Consider the following 15894-nt stretch of genomic DNA (forward strand, 5'->3'; position numbering starts at 1 on the left):
CCTACAATGAAATCTACTTCATAAACTCCAAGAGACAGATGTAGTTCAGCACTAAGGATCACTAAGGAATTCTGGTACCTCAGAAATAATTTTCATGTTCATTACATTCCTCACATTTGAGGCCTGGGAGGGGACCATGGGCTTGGAGATGGCAGCAGCCTTGTGGGCTGTGGCACAGCCTCCCTGCCCTCCTCTGCCTCTGCCCCAGGAAGGGAAGAGATGCTCTGCTATTGCTCCTGCCAGCATGTTCAGCCTAAGGGAACTGCTGTCAGTCTTGGGAATGCTCTGCACACACTGCAGCAGCATGCTCAGGCTGCCCAAACTGCCCCTCCTCAGCACTGAAATCCTCAGAGCCCAGCAAAATGTCTACATTAGCTGATGGCTTTCCATTAGATCCCAATTTTTAAATAATGAAACAAGAATCAGAGAATCAGAGAACCATAAATTGGTTTGGTCTGGAAGTTACCTTAAAACCATCTCACTCTAATCCCCCTGCCATGGGCAAGGACACCTTCCACCAGACCTGGTCTCTTGGAGGCCTGTCCAACCTGGCCTTGAAATTTCTAAAGGGCTGATTGCCAGGCTGAGTTGACATGATAGGAAAAATCATTCTATCCAGAAATTGGTTTTTATCTCCCTACCCTGAAAAAATCCATTCTATTAGCCACTTCTGGGACTGAATGTTATGCCACAAGGACCTCTGGTCTGATCAGTACAACAAACTTTATGTTAAACAAAACATAAATCAAAATTAAAACAAGCCCTTTGACATGAGGGTCATTTGCTCTCGAGACTAGACTGGAAGGGAGTCAGACCCAGCTGCTGCCTCCTCGTGTCTTGCTGCACACAGAAATCATCACTGGAAAAATGACAAAAACCGAGCTTTGCCCAGCATCATCTTTTTTTAGCTGTGTTTCCAGTCTGGCTTAAAACCAGCCATGGAAAACTACATCATTCTTTGCAAAAGAAAGCATTCCACAGGGATTCCTTTAGGATTAACTTAAACTTTCTAGAATAGCACTGTTTGTTCTGATGTTCATTGTTATTTTATGGACAACCTATTAGGTGATCTCAATTAGAAAAACTCATCTAATTGAAAATTCATTTGGAGAAGAAAAATCTGTTATTCCCAATGTTAGCACTCATCCCTTCCTGTGTTCTTTGTTCCACAACTAAAATTGGGCAAAAATTTGCATAATTCAGGAATGCATTTCAGTCTTGACAAATCTGCATTCTCAGTTTTACGTGGTTTTGTCAAACTGTTCCACCTTCAATTTACCTCTGGCCTTTACTGGTTTACCTCCTCCCTTGGCTCCTGCAAACTATTACTTCAAAAAGAAAACACAAACAGATGACAATTTTCTATGAACCTTTCTGCTCAGACCTTCGATTAACCTTTCCCTTTGTACATAAAAACACCAATAAAATATAATCTCCCCGTGGGATCCTGCAGAGATTTGTTCTTTTTTGACCTAATTCACAGGTTTTAGCCCAAATGTGTTTCACTTACTATTTATCTTTGTTTTGTTTTTTCTCTTCTTCTCACCAGGCTTGTCAGAAAAACCCTGAAAATTTGTCCAAATTACAAACAGCATTTTGGCATACTTTGCCAATTGTCTAGTTAGCGTGTTTAGGCTGTTGTGTGAGGAGAAGGGATCAAAAGCCTGTGAAGGGAAGAGTGCAGTAAAATATTAGGCTGATAACTGATAATGTTCCCTCCAGGTGCTGCAAGTGCAGAGATATTCTGACACGCGGCGCTTCCTGCTCCTTGTTAATAAAGTTGGCTTCCTGCTGAGCTGCCTGAGTGTCTCTGAGCCAGCCTCCCCTCAGCCAGGAGTTTAATGGGGCTGTTTTTGTGGGTAATCAGGCAGGCTGAGGATGAGGGCTCTGAAGGGAGGGTGGGCTTCCAGCTGGCCAAGCAGGATGTTACGTGGGAAGGGGACAGAAGCTGTGCCAATGCAGCAGCAGGGATGGGCATGGCTGGGAAGGGGTCCCACAGGATGGTGGGTTTTGCTGCAGCACAATGTACAATGGAGATGGGATGGGAAAATCAGCCTGTGATCTGAAATCAGCATTGGGATGAAGTGAGAAATCAAAGGTACAAAGCCCAGCCTCCCTCCTGTGCTGCTCCTGCCCAAAGGTCAGTCCAGGGCTGCACATGCACCAGAGACCTTATTCCAAAACCTGCCATGTGCTGGTGTTTACACTCTTTACAAGTATTTCAGGAAAAATCTGTCTGGCTGTGACATCCAAAACCAGCTCCAACACCAAAAGCCAGGAAGCAGTAATATTTGTTTATTTCTACTGCTTGACACAACGCTGAGCTATGAAGTGAGCAAAGTTCTGCTGCTGAGTGTAAGGGCTCTCTAATCTCTGGGTTGGAACATTTTGCCATATAGTGAAGATGCAGTTAAAACATTGCTACAGAAATCCGTCCTGATTTTGTATTAATGAAGAAATTCAAGGTGTGCCACCAAGTGTGGCATCATTCAATATCGTTGTCCTTATCACGTCAGTCTTCTCTTCATGATGGCATGGAAACAACACAAAATTTCTCAAGCAACAAAAAAAGTTGCTTTGCAACCCAGAGTACAATGGGGTAAGACTCTGTTCTTGGATGTGCATTGGAAAATATTAATTGGACTGCAGATGTTTTTCAACAAGGAGCCCACAAATTGCATGTTTCTTCATTTATTCTACTTGTAATTTATCTCTGCAGCTGGCCATCCATGGCCTGTTGTTTCTGCTCCCTGGTGGCCTGGCTAAATAAAGGTGTATAGGGAGAGCAGCCAGCTCAGTCCTGCTCTGTATCCCACCTAAACCTGATTGTGAAATGAGTGTATGCATTGGGCTAAAATACATGAAGCTTTGGGGAGGATTTGCAAGTAACACCCAGATATTTGCAAACAGCAAATAATCTGATCCTGAGAATTAAAATAAGCCATCTCAGACCTTTCTTTTTCAAACAGAATCATATTCCATAGTACAGGAGCAGGGGACTATTAATTTGATGATAGATGTTTTTTCTAACCCAGCTGGCTATAATCTTTTGCACCCCACAGGCTTTTTTCCCCCTCTTCTCCTCTTTCCTGATCCAGCATGGGTCAGAGCAGCTTTCTAAAATGTAAAATGCTTTTTAGCTGTAATTCTTTCCATACAATTTCATATTTTAGAGATTAAGCCAGCATGTCCAATATGATTTCATCCCCAAGTCTGATTGCCACATTTCTATTCCCAGCATGTTGAAAGAGGCCTCATGGTAACTGTGAGCTTTTTATTCTGGACACCTCATCTTTGATCTTCACAGCACAGAGCATGAAGAGCTGCTCAGATAAGCTCATGGAAAAACTGCTGAGCAGGACAGGGTGTGTGGGGAAACGTGAGCCGTGGTGGTGCCAGCTCTGCTGTGGGACCACCAGCTGTCTCCTGCTGTGACTGGGAGGAGGAACTGGACAATTACAAGGGCAGGCAAGCCCCCACCGTGTCCCTGTTGCCTAGACAATCCTTCATTTTCCATGGTTTGGAGACTTGGATGTGGAAAGAGAACAGATGTTAAAGCCACTGCTTCCAGCAGAAAAGTGCATGGTGAGAATCCTCTTTTTGGTTCTTCCATGGTCTCTGCTCCCACTCTTCCCCTCCTGGCTGTGAAAGATCTCTGTGGTGTTACAACCTTTTAAAAAATAGCTCTGAAAGAAGATGATACTCAAGTATTTTGAGCCTTCAGACAGAAGTCAGCATTCTGCCTGAGCCTGGGAAGGGAATAAATCTATGTCTATGTGCCCAGCCCATGCAATGGCTTGGTATTGCCTCATCTCCCTTCAGGGCTATTGTAGTGACAGGGTCTGTTAGTGAGCACTGAGTTCCCAGATTCCATGGCAAAGGAAAGCTTGGCCACTACAGGGCAGAGATAAGGCAGCAGAGTGAATCCTGGCAGTTTTATTTCAGTTCTAACACACCGTGTCAAACAGAAGGATGGCTGGAGGGACATGGACAGCACAGTCCCAAATATGATTCAAGTTTATTTGTTTATATGGGCGAGGTGAGACCCTTGATTAAATTACACATTTGGTATTGTCCTTCCACACCATCAGCACAGGGTTAGGGAGGCAGTGGCCTCTTAGACGACAAACTATTGGGAGCAGGAGCTGTGCAGGGGGGCACTTCTGCCCTGAAGTGATGACTTCTTTTTACATTAATTTTCCAGAGGATCCCTGAAACTAATGACTGAAGTCCTTCAGGGCATCTGCAGTTTCCCTTCATGCAAGTCTTCATTCACAACTTCTGTACAGATAAGTTTGACCTTGAGAGACGGAGTTTTTCTAGGCAAAGCTTGGAAGGTGACAGAGAGGTCTATTACATTTTGATGGTGAGTTAAAAACCCACATGGATTCACATCCCTTGTTCTGCTGATTACCTTTCAGTGGTGATGTTGGACCACTTCAAGTGTTTGTTATCATCTTAGTCTCTCCTGCCTTGCCTTGCACTATGTCTTTGTTGATGTTCAGCCCTAAGAGCAGACAGCACAACTATAAACACTTATTGCACCCTTGAATCCCACCTTTTCCCTCCTCATATCTCCTTTTATTGCATGGCACCTGTGTTTTGTTTTCATTTCCTCAGAATAAGCAATAAAGCCTTAACTTCATTCAAGGGAGGGGAGCTCATAACACTGAGCTCCAAGTTTTCTGGCAGAAGCCACAGAGGCAGCCTGGGTGGGTGCAATGCCTTCACCCCATGCAGGCTGGGGAAGAATCCATGTGAACTTTTATCTGCTGATGTATACAGTGTGTTTTCCACCCTCAGAAAAGTTGTCATCAATTTTGGGTGGCTCTTACAGAATGATCCTTTAGTTCTGGGGTGTTGAGCTGCAGTTTATGTATCTTGGGGTGGAGAGGAAGAGTCCAAAGAACTCTGCTTGAAAAGTAGTCAGGAATCCCAAAATAGGAATGGCTGAAAAATCACTGATTAAGTTCTAATTAAATCACAAATTATGGTCTTAGCACTGGAAAGAAATCCTTTGGTCATGCCAGTACCTATCATAAAGCATTTGAATCTCTAAAGTAGTGTTATTGGTTAACAATCTGAATACTGTAACTGAAAACTTTCCATGTGGAAACTGTGGATTTTTATTTTCAGTTGTACTTCTCTCTTGGTTAGCAAAGAAAGGAGCAGCACTTCAGAGCCACCTGGCAGCTCCTGTGAAGAGAAAGTCCTGGAGAGTATGAGGTACTAAAGAAAGGCAAGAAAAAATAGCCATAACCTAAATTCTGGGCAAGGAAGGTTTCCAGAGACATGGAAAAATAGCAATGAAGAATTCCTGTGCTCACTTTGCAGGGAAGCAGCCTGGCATAGAGGACAAAAAGGGCTCTTGCACAAAACCCCAAGTGTCACCTGATGGCTCCAATAGTGTTGAGAGCTTTGCCTCCTCTGCTGCAGCAGCCCCTGCCCCAAGGGCTGTGCTAGGCTCAGGGGTTGGGGCCAGGGTGAACACATCCCCCAGGCTGCACTCGTGGCTAGGGATGCTGCTTGATCTGCTCACAGTCTCCCCCAGTGCCCTCTCAAGACACATCAAAGTTTTCATCCTCATGTTCTCTCATACTCCCAGTGCCACACCAGAATGTGTCTCAACATTTGGAATTACTCTGGGGATTTACTGGGTTTAAGAAGACATACAAGAAGATTAGGGTATATATGCATCCTATAGAGATGTATAAATGGGGAATACTGTGACTGCAGGTGAGGAGAGCTGGCAAAATAACTTCCCAACTCCAAACAGGATGTGACACTGAGGGGCTGATGCCAGTATTGCAAAAGTGCATGAGAGATTTCTACCACCCTGCTGCAAACTCACACCTTGATCAGCTTTGGCTTTTAATGAGCACATAACCTACTTTGTCTTAAGCATTCCTCCAGTGCCTTTTAAATGATGGTGTTTACTGGGCTCCTGAGCTCTAAACATGCAAACATGGGCCACTTAATTAACTGCATGTCCTCCCAACATCCTGTATGGATGTGATGGCACTGGACAATGTTTCAGTATTTTTAAAGGCTGCAGGCTATCACCCAGGGCAAGTGACACTGATTGCCAGCAATACACTCCATCACATTCAAGCAGCTTTCCAGTAGCTTTTCCAGTTTCCTAGCAACAAGGCCAGACCTAAAAGTCTCTCTTAACAAGCTGTTTGTCCAGAATATGCACTTATCTCTGCATTGCAAACAGTGAGTGATCTCCCAGGCCAGCTGATTATTAATAGAGGGAAATGTGATGGAAAAACATATTTCAGCATGGACTATCCCTGCAAATTATTTAGGTAGTCAAATATTTGTCAATGCAGAGAGGGGCATGTGGATTAGAGAGGGACATAGATGCCCTAATTTGGAAGCTTGGTGTTTCTCTGTTCTGCTGGGCTTTTCTAACAAGGTTCAGGGTTGTTCCTGTGGAGTTTTCCAGGGCCACTCTGTGGTCTCAGGTGAGATGCTGTGTCCTCTAACTCCCCCAGAGTTTGGAGTGTAGCACAGGAACACAGCAAGTGAGGAACTTGTGCATTATTAAACACATACATGTAAGAGCAAGGAAGCAGCCTTGGGATTTTAAAGTGCATCCAAGCATTACCTGCTTTATTTCTTTATTTACTTTTTCAGAGCTGACTTACACAGATAATTAGCTTATTTTCCTCCTCCTTCTTTTTCAGAAGCCCAACTGCCATATTTTTTTCCCTGGCAAATGGATGTGTTGAAAGACAGCCCTCCTCCACACATATATTTTTTTTCTTTCACTACATACACCTAACTATGATACACTCTGGATGATATATGTAGCTCTGCCCCTCAAGCAATCATTTCCTTTTATGGCTCTGAAGGGACAAAACCAGGTGACAGGCTGAGAAAGTTAACTGCTGAAAGTTTCCAGCACATATTCTGGAGAAGTTGTGCCAACAATCAGAAACATACAGAAGTAGAAAAGAGAAGGCTAGAGAGTGACACTTGACCATCTGCTGGTATTGGGAAAGAATAAATTCTGAGTAGATATAATGGGAACCTTTTCAGACGCTCTGAGAGGGCACAGGGGACAGCAGCATGCCAGAGTAAAGAGAGGTACATACTGGCTGAGGAGTGGGACATGCTCCTGGCTGGTAGCCCAAATCCTGAATTCCCCTACCCCATTCCCCCACTGCTGAAGTGTGCAGTGCTGGAAGTCAGAAAGGATTAAAGCCATTAGGATTTACCCATATAAGAAGATATAACGCCTGGACAGCAGACAAAGATGTATTACAAGTTGGCTCACATTGCTTTTGCACTGCTTAGCACTGGAACAATTCTTTTCATTTAATTTACTTATTGCCATTGATTTATTCAGGCTTGAGAGGTGTTGAGCCAACCAAGCTGAATGGTTGGTTCTGCCAGGAAAAGTGGTAGAATCTGTCATATCTACAGATCTAAAGAAATATCTATAACTATATCTATATCAGTGTATGTGTGTGTGTCAATGTGCATTTAATTTTTTTGTTTGAGGATATCCATATTGTCCTTCTTGGGTACCCTCTTAGAAAAGAGTAGCACTTTGAGGTGTTTCTATAGACTGAAGGAGTGTCATTGTGTCAAGATCAGGTACAGACAGATAACTTTTAGCTGAATCACATAGAGCAAGGCAAAGTCCTCCTGTGGTTGCATGCTTACGTTTTGTTTCCTGAAAAACTTGGGAAAACAACCAACAGATAAGAACAGGACACGTCTAAGTGAAGGTGACACAATGCAGAGCCCTTTGTTACTGATGAAAGCAAGCAGAAGAGAATTCCCCACTTTCTGGCTTTTCCACTCATTTTCTGTAATTCTAGGTGTTGACTCTACTCTGCACATGCTCATTTCTCTCCCCTGACAGTAAAGGCAGCCAGGCTGAGGAGGCATTTCTAGGCTGCTTGCATACAATTTGGGGGATTATGACTTTTAAAATTAAAACAAGAGGCAGAAAAGCACTTAATGAGATTTAATCAGAACAAGCAGGGAGGAGAAAGACACAATCTTTCTTACCTCAGATGTGAATTTCTTTTTCCTTTAAATAAAAGAGCAGGATGTTCTGAGGAAGTTTACATCCCAGAACTGAAGTCTGGACAGTCCTTGAACAGCAAGTGATGGCAGAGTCAAGCTCCAAAGGCAGCTGTGTTTTGAGCTTGTCTCAGTACTTTGGAAACATCTGCATTCTTTAGCAACATCCATAACCAGTAAAAATATGAAGAAGTGTTTCTGCAGCTGCAGTAGAGTGGTGTAACTAGCATACATTGAGCTTTATTCCAAGTTTTGACTGCAAGGGCAGTGGGGGATATTGTGGATGGCTAACACACAAAAGATACTCAGGGTTGTGGAGTGGAGACTGCTGAGTTTTTCATATTACACATGTCAGAGACAGTAAAGAGACCTAGAAAAAGAAAGTCCCTCACGTAGGTGCCCATCTGCAGTGGGAACCCAGCCCTGAGGTTCAGTGGCAAACAGTAAAGAATGAGCTTGTTGGTGTATGTGTGGAACAGAGGAACTCTTGAGCATCTACTGCAGATAAAATTAGAACAAACCCAAATACTGCGTCTAAACTTGATCTGTGACTGATTGCTGTGATCAGAAAATACATGATTGAGCATTAAGAGTCTGCTTGATTTTCAAACAGTCAGGTGGGGGTTGTCTGTGATGAAATACTAATGGGAAGGTTTGATCATCCCATGCTATTTCCTGCCTTGAGGCCAGGGAGATAGCCATACCACATGCTATGCTCTTCTAAGCCATTAACCTTTTTGAAGTTTGCCCATGCTGATTTATCTCTCCATCATAAAAAAAAAGAAAGTTAGAAACACCCTAGTACCTGGCACTCCAGTGATCCCCTTGATAAAGACAATTTCTCATTTTATGAAGGCATTTATTTAGGTGTCTGCTAATACAAAATGGGACAATCATCTCTATATTGTGGATTGCTTTGATAAGACTTTAAAGGACTTCTCCAAGCTCTCCAAAGACCAATTGTAATGAATATTACAGTCCAATTCACTATGAGATTTCTCCACAAGCCAGAAAATATACGCTTTGCCCAGTTTATCAGACAGACAGAAGGCTCATTTGATTATCAATTAGTCAGCACTGTTCCTCTAATTTTCAGAGCAGGATGGCTTAAACTATTATGGGCACATCCTTGAAGAGGGAGAGAGGTAGAACAGGACCAAACATTAGTGTGGCAGGTCAGATCAGAGCTCTGCACTCTGCTGACAAGGCAGCCCAGCAGCTGCAGGCAGGCAGGAGGATTTCCCTGCACAGGAGCCCTTGGTGCCCATGGATGGCAGAGCCCAGGCAGGAAGGTTTCTCTGCAGCAGGAATCCTGTGGTCCCATGGGTGCCAGAGCCCAGGCAGGAGGATTTCCCTGCACAGGAGCCCTTGGTGCCCATGGGTGCCAGAGCCCAGCACTGCAGGTGAGCTCTGCTCCATCCCAACACCGGCGTGTCCCCGCAGTGCCACAGCGGTCTCCATGTGCAAGCAGCCACCGGGGAGGGACACAATCCTGCAGTGCTGCTCCTGCCCTGCCAGCCTCACTCCTTCACTGGGAGCACAGCCCTGAGAGCTCCCCAGCCCCCAGGGGCTGCTCTGCCTCCCCCCCGGACCCTGCGCAGCGCCAGGGCTTTCTGTCCTGAGACAGAAACGGGGGACAGAGGGCTCCTCAGCCTGATCTGATGTGCTGGAAGATGTCTGTGTGCTTATTTTCAGAGGTTTGCTACTCGAATGGCAAATCAGGTCTGATCTAGGCTCTGGTGCACTACAGCTCCTGATAGGACTTGGTGAAGTAATACAGAAGAGCCCACGCTGCCCATTGATTGAATTGCAGTCTGACCTCTCCTGCCTCTTTCCCAGCAAGACTTTTGTTCATCTTTATGTGTTCAGTATTAGCCTCCTCTGATAGCCCCTGTTCCAGTCTGCCAGCAGTATTTATTACCTTTTCCACAGTATGGCTGTTTTCAGTTTTCTTACATTTCCAATTATACTGCACAGTTTCCATTGATCTGTTTTCTGTTAGCATGAAAATCAGAGCTGTGATCTATATAATTTAAGACTCTGCCTTCATTAACCTTCCTTTTGTTTTTAAGGCAGACTATTTAAATTGATCTTTATTAAATAAAATTACAGGAGCTATCAATCCTCATGTTTCACGGTGTAAGTTGATCAGTGGCTAACTCAGGAAATAATTGCCAGAGCACCTCTTTGTTAGGATACTGGACAATTAGATGTGTTTCAGCAGTTTTATTCTTTCCAAGGAGTATATAGCCTCCATAAGGGATAGTATTTTGCACTCACAGAATTGCTGGTAAAATTTGATGTTGAATAAAAGAACTGGATGGGATGGAATCTAGCCACAGCAGCTCATCTCTCAGCTGCCACAGTGGTTAACACCTCTCTGCTGATGCCTTTCCAGGGCCAGATCCTTTGCTGAAATGCAACAGCACAGACCCACTCACTTTAGGTGATACAAAGACCCTCAGCCTGTGCAATTCAGCACAGTTTGAGTGGTGACTAGTTGTTATTTTGCCCTCTCCTGTGCCAAACAGAGATGGGGGTGTGAATATGAGCTTATTTATGAAAAGCACAATTCTCATCCCATTTCTCCAGTTGCAAACTGCAGCTTCTGACTGTTGTGGTGATACTTCTGTTTTGCACCGAATCAGAATCCTATACCATGCAGGGAAACTCAAAAGCTTAAGTATGGGACGTCTGCACTCTCTCAGATATCTCCTCCCTTGCTGTGGTTCTATGTATCCTAGCTTCTTAAATTGACTTTTCACATTGTCTAAACATATTTAGACACAAGATTTTACAATTACAAGAAAGTTGCTTTCAACCTCCTCCTACTCTCGCTCAGACCCTTTCTCTTTCACTCTCATGTTCTTAACATATTTAAGAATTCTGCACAAATGAGCATTAATGAACCAATTTAAAATTATTTTTTCTATGAGCAATTTCAGCTGCAAGATGCTTGATTATGTGAATCCAAATGATGTGGGTGGGGGGAGGGAGAGCCCAGAATGTCTCTCCGTTGCAGGAACCCGTGACCAGTTTCAGAGCAGGAGCAGGTATGTTCAGCAGGGCTGAGCTGCCACCTGAATCCTGTCTGCACAGCCCTGTGTGCAGAGATGGTGCAGGGCTGTCAGGGAGACACAGAATCAAACAAAAAAACACATACAGGCAGGGCAAACAAAATCCCTTCCTCCCTGTGTCTCTCTCCTGAAGAAAGTGCCTCTCACTGCCTGTGCAGGAGCCTGGTGGGTGTGAGCCTGTCTCTCCTTTGGCAGGGAGCAGTGACCAGGGAAACCAGCACTGGGGGGTTTGTGGGGTGGGGTCCCTGTGCAGGAAAAGGTGGAGGCACAGGAAGGGTGGGTGGATTTGTGTCACCACACACAAGGTGCATCAGTCCAGGGTGGGAAGAGATTTAACAGCTGTGCCTGTACAGCACAGTAGCATGTAGGGACTGATGATATCTTAAAAGCTTGTGTGCAGCAGCTGTGCACACTAATATATTGGTTTTCAATTCCAGGGACATTCTTATACTTTAGCCCTATAAATTTTAAAGTTAATTCAGAAAGGAGTTATTCAATTTGCAATAAAATGTGACAGCTTTGTTCTTTTCTTTCTTCCTGAAGCATGAGCAGGGAAGAGAAACTGGTCTGGTGCAGCAACCAAAAACCACAAGTTAAACCACCAGAGTTCCAAGTTCACCTCGTGTGGAAGTTGGGCACCAAATGGGATCCAACCCACAGCAGCTGAATCGTGGCTCCAAACCCCTCTGAGAAGGAAAGTTCTTTCCTAGTCTGGGGTGGTTTCCACTTCACCTTCCAGCTCAAGGATAGGTTTTCACAGAGCAGGCATTACTGACTTTGGGCTTTGATCACTCTGCAAGGGAGGGCTTCTGGTGGGTGCAGAAAAGGCACTGGTTTCAAAACTCCAGGCTTTTTTCCTCCAGCTCTACTATTGACTTTCTCTCTGACCTTGGGCACATCAATTCTTCCACTGAAGTAAGTGGGAACTCAATTGCATTTTACGTTTCTTTATGAGTCAGATTCTCTTTCTGCAAAATGAGGATCATAACACTTAACTACCTCTCAGAAGTGCTCTGAGGCCTAACAACAAATTAATGTTTAAGATCCTTGGATCTTTTTAAAGAAAATTCTGGTGAAAATTGTCAATTTGTTGAAAATGAAAAGTTCTGCAGATGAAGATTGTTTTCAATGCATTTCTTATCTTGGGAAAAAAAAAAGATTTAAAGCATAGTTTTGAAATGGATGAAATGCCCTGTTTCAGCATTTAGAAAGTGAAACATTTTTGGTTTTGATTTTGAAATTACTTTCCATTTATTTTTTTCATTATATTATGTGCTATAAATATGACAGAAAATCAAGGAAAATTGAGGCATGACGTCTCTGTTTGTTAAAAGGGAACTACTTTGAACTACCTGAAAGGGTATTACTTTTTTAATTTCCACTGCAGAGAGATCTGACATCTCCTGGATTTGCTCTGTCTGGCACAATTTCAAAATCCACCAGGAAATGGGATTTTTGTCCTTCTCAGAACATATGAGGGCATGAAATCTGTGACACTGCTCCCAATGTCACATGGGGCTGCTGTCCTGAGGAATTCTTCTTCTAAAGTGAAAATATGAAATCAGAGGGGTGCAAGGCCTGGGGAAGAAGATAAAAGACATGATCCAAAGATGTCCAGTCATTTGTAGTTGTGCCCACTGGACACCATTTCCATAAACCTGCAGGTGTTTTAGCATTGGAGCGGGTCACCTTCAATTCCTGCTGAGTCTCTGTTGTGGGAAAATTTAAAATTCTGTCAGATGTTTGTAGGAAAAGCATAAGTAAAGCTGACCCTGCATTAACAGAGTCAGCAGAGATGAACAACACAAGTTCTCCTTCAGCCCTGCAGGCTGCTGCCATCACTTGCTTGGGCGATGTGATGCTGACACCAGAAGGTCCCTGGGAAGGCAGAGGGACCACGGTAAGGAGAAAGGCAGCAAGAGAAAGGGGAAACTGAGTTTCAAAATGACACCTATGAAAGTGGAAAAGAAGCAGAAGAGGTGCAGAAGGGGAGCTGGCTGAACTCACAAGACACATCAGCCAAGGGAGAAAGGACATGACTCCTGAGGGGTCCAAACACAACAGATACTAAAAGCAAACTAAATTCTGCTGAAGCATTTGTCCATAATGGCCCTTGCACACTGCACGTGTAATAAACTCTAAAAGAAATCAACTACCAAGAGCTATGCTTCTCACAATGAAAGTTTGTCCTCAAGTCCTTTGCTTTCTACCCAAGCTAAAAACATCCCAATTCTTATTCATATCTCAAGCACAGTTTTAATTTGATCCCCGTTCTGTGTTCATTTGCTTCCCCTCCTGCTGCAGCAGCAGAGCTGCCCTGGGTGTTCTCCAGGCAGGACCAAAGTGGGGCTGTGCTGGGTCCCTGAGATGGACACAGGGACCTCCAGCACTGACGCAGCAGAGCTCAGGGGAGGGGGACAAGGGCCAAACTGCAGATTAGGCCTCATCTTTTGTGATGCCAGCTTGCCAAACGTCTTAATAGCAAGCATTCCACTTTATCCTCCATTGCAGGGGATCCAAAACATTTCCTGAGAGATGTGGCATGAGGTGGAAAAGGTGCAGCTCCAGCTCTCCTGTCCCAGCCTTCCTGTGTGTGCTCAAGCACCTCAGTGGAGTTGTCTCAGACATGGCATGCAAGCACCGTGGCCACAGGTGTGTAACAAGGGTCTCCTTGGAGCATAAAGATCATAAAGGGCTTTGCAAGCTGATTTCAGCCAGGTGAAATGTGTCCTGTGTTTGCAGTGTGGTGCTCTCCAGTGCCCACGCAGAGCAGGGCTGTCAGCAGGACAGAATGCCTGTGTCACCACTGCCCTCTCACCCCAGAGACAGCACGTCTCCATGCCCTGTGACCTTCCTTACTGTGACTCTCCTGGTGATCAGATTAAAGGGAACAAGGTGATCCGAGTCCTATCTCTGCTGACACTCTGTATTCCCACTATTTATCAGCTTCTCTTTAAAAGGATTTCAGATTGCATTTCCGTATCTAGCATATGGAGACTTTCATTTCTGTGACAGGTTGATTCTTTTATCAGGCATTTATAAGGATTTACAATACCAGGGCACTCCTCATGCAGCACAGGATTTCTCACAGAACAAACACTGGCACAGGGATAGGATGTCCTCAGAGCAATATTTCCTTCTCTTTCCCATCCCACCTTTCCTAGGCTTTGCAGAGGCAGGTCAGTACAACAAAGGCTGTGAAAACACTAATTCTCTTCCCCAGCATTTTCTGCAGGGATGAGTGATGATGGATGCAGGCCCATTAAAAGAGCTGAGTACATGGGGCTCTTCTGTCCTTGTGAGATGGGGATACAGGCAGCCAGAAATGCCCTGCCAGCAGGTGAACAGCAATAGGCAAAGGAAGAGGAGAAAGGCGCTGAACCCTGCAGGAGATCTGCAGAGAGGAGACAGATACTGGATTTGCAAAATAAAATCCTCCAGGACAGAGCCTGCCGGGCAAGGATTTCTCCTTTTTGACAGCCTCCAGTGAATGAAGCACAAAATAGCCTGCTGTCTCTGCAGACAGCAAGGATATTTGGAGATGTCAAACTGTAGTACAGAGGATGCACAAGAGGAATGGAGACACAGCTAACTACCTCCCAGGCTTCTTATTTCTTGTTCCAAGTGGGAGATCCTGAAATCATGCAAGCTTTTCTTGCATTCCTGCTCAATCAAAAATATAGCTTGCTTTCTGCTTTGGGATAGCAGAGGGAAATAAAGCTTATTTGGTCTTCATTATCTGTCCTTGGTTCAGATTCAAAATTGCCTGGATTTAAAGCCCACATATTTTCAGTCCCAGCAAGGAACAGGGGAATATCAATGGACACAGCCAGGTATAAACTCCCCCAAGTTTCCAATTTCTATATTCCACATAGAAGCAGTTTCTCAGATTCTTTCAAGGGTTTATAAGGACAGGTTATTTCTGCTGCATAGTTGATAATTTGCCTAATATAGCTCCAGTCTCATACTGAGATTCACTTTCTGATTTGACTTTGATTTGACAGCTGCATTTGGTAGTCTACAATGATCAATAGCATGTTAGCTTTGGTAATACAGTTTCTTGATTTTTAGTTCGAGTTGGTTAAGTGCCTTGATAGAATCTGTAAAGTACCCAGAGGCCCATTAGGCTCTGCTGGACCCTGGGAAAAGCTCTTCAGGCAGAGGCTGATCTAAAACTGCCCAGCTGACCATATGGGGAGAACAGGAGCTGCTTCTACCCTGTCCCAGTCCTGCCCTTTCTGAGTTCACGAGCCTGACATTGTGCAGACACTCAGTGAGCTGGTTGAGAAAAGCAAGTCACCAGAAACTAAAATCAAAAATGATTTTGTGCCAGTTTAGGTCACCAAAGTGGCTGAGAGCATCAGGCATGCTGGTTCCAGGAGCAGAGCAGCATAGAAGCAGGGAGGATGTAGAGAGCCAGCTACAGTAGTCTGCCAGCAGAGAAAGTTCCTCCAGGAAAATTACAATGCTGCACTAACTATCTATTTGGCTTTTCTCATTAAATATTAAAAGTGTCCTCAGCTGTTTTACCATCACCTGATATTGCCACTTTAATTGTGAACGGCCACATCTACTTGGGGCTTAATGAAGTTTAATTAATTTATAGCCACACCTTACTTCCCTGGTATTAATTTGCCTGCAGATGCATGTGTTTTCTGTAGTCTCTCCTTCAGCCTGAAGGGGCAAAAGGTACTTTGAAATGATATAAGAGTCACAGGACGGCTGGGGTTGGGGTGACAGGGAGAGATTATACAGTGAGGGCCTGGTCACAGCA

The sequence above is a fragment of the Lonchura striata genome, chromosome 12 (assembly GCF_046129695.1).
Source record: "Lonchura striata isolate bLonStr1 chromosome 12, bLonStr1.mat, whole genome shotgun sequence".
NCBI lineage: Eukaryota > Metazoa > Chordata > Aves > Passeriformes > Estrildidae > Lonchura > Lonchura striata.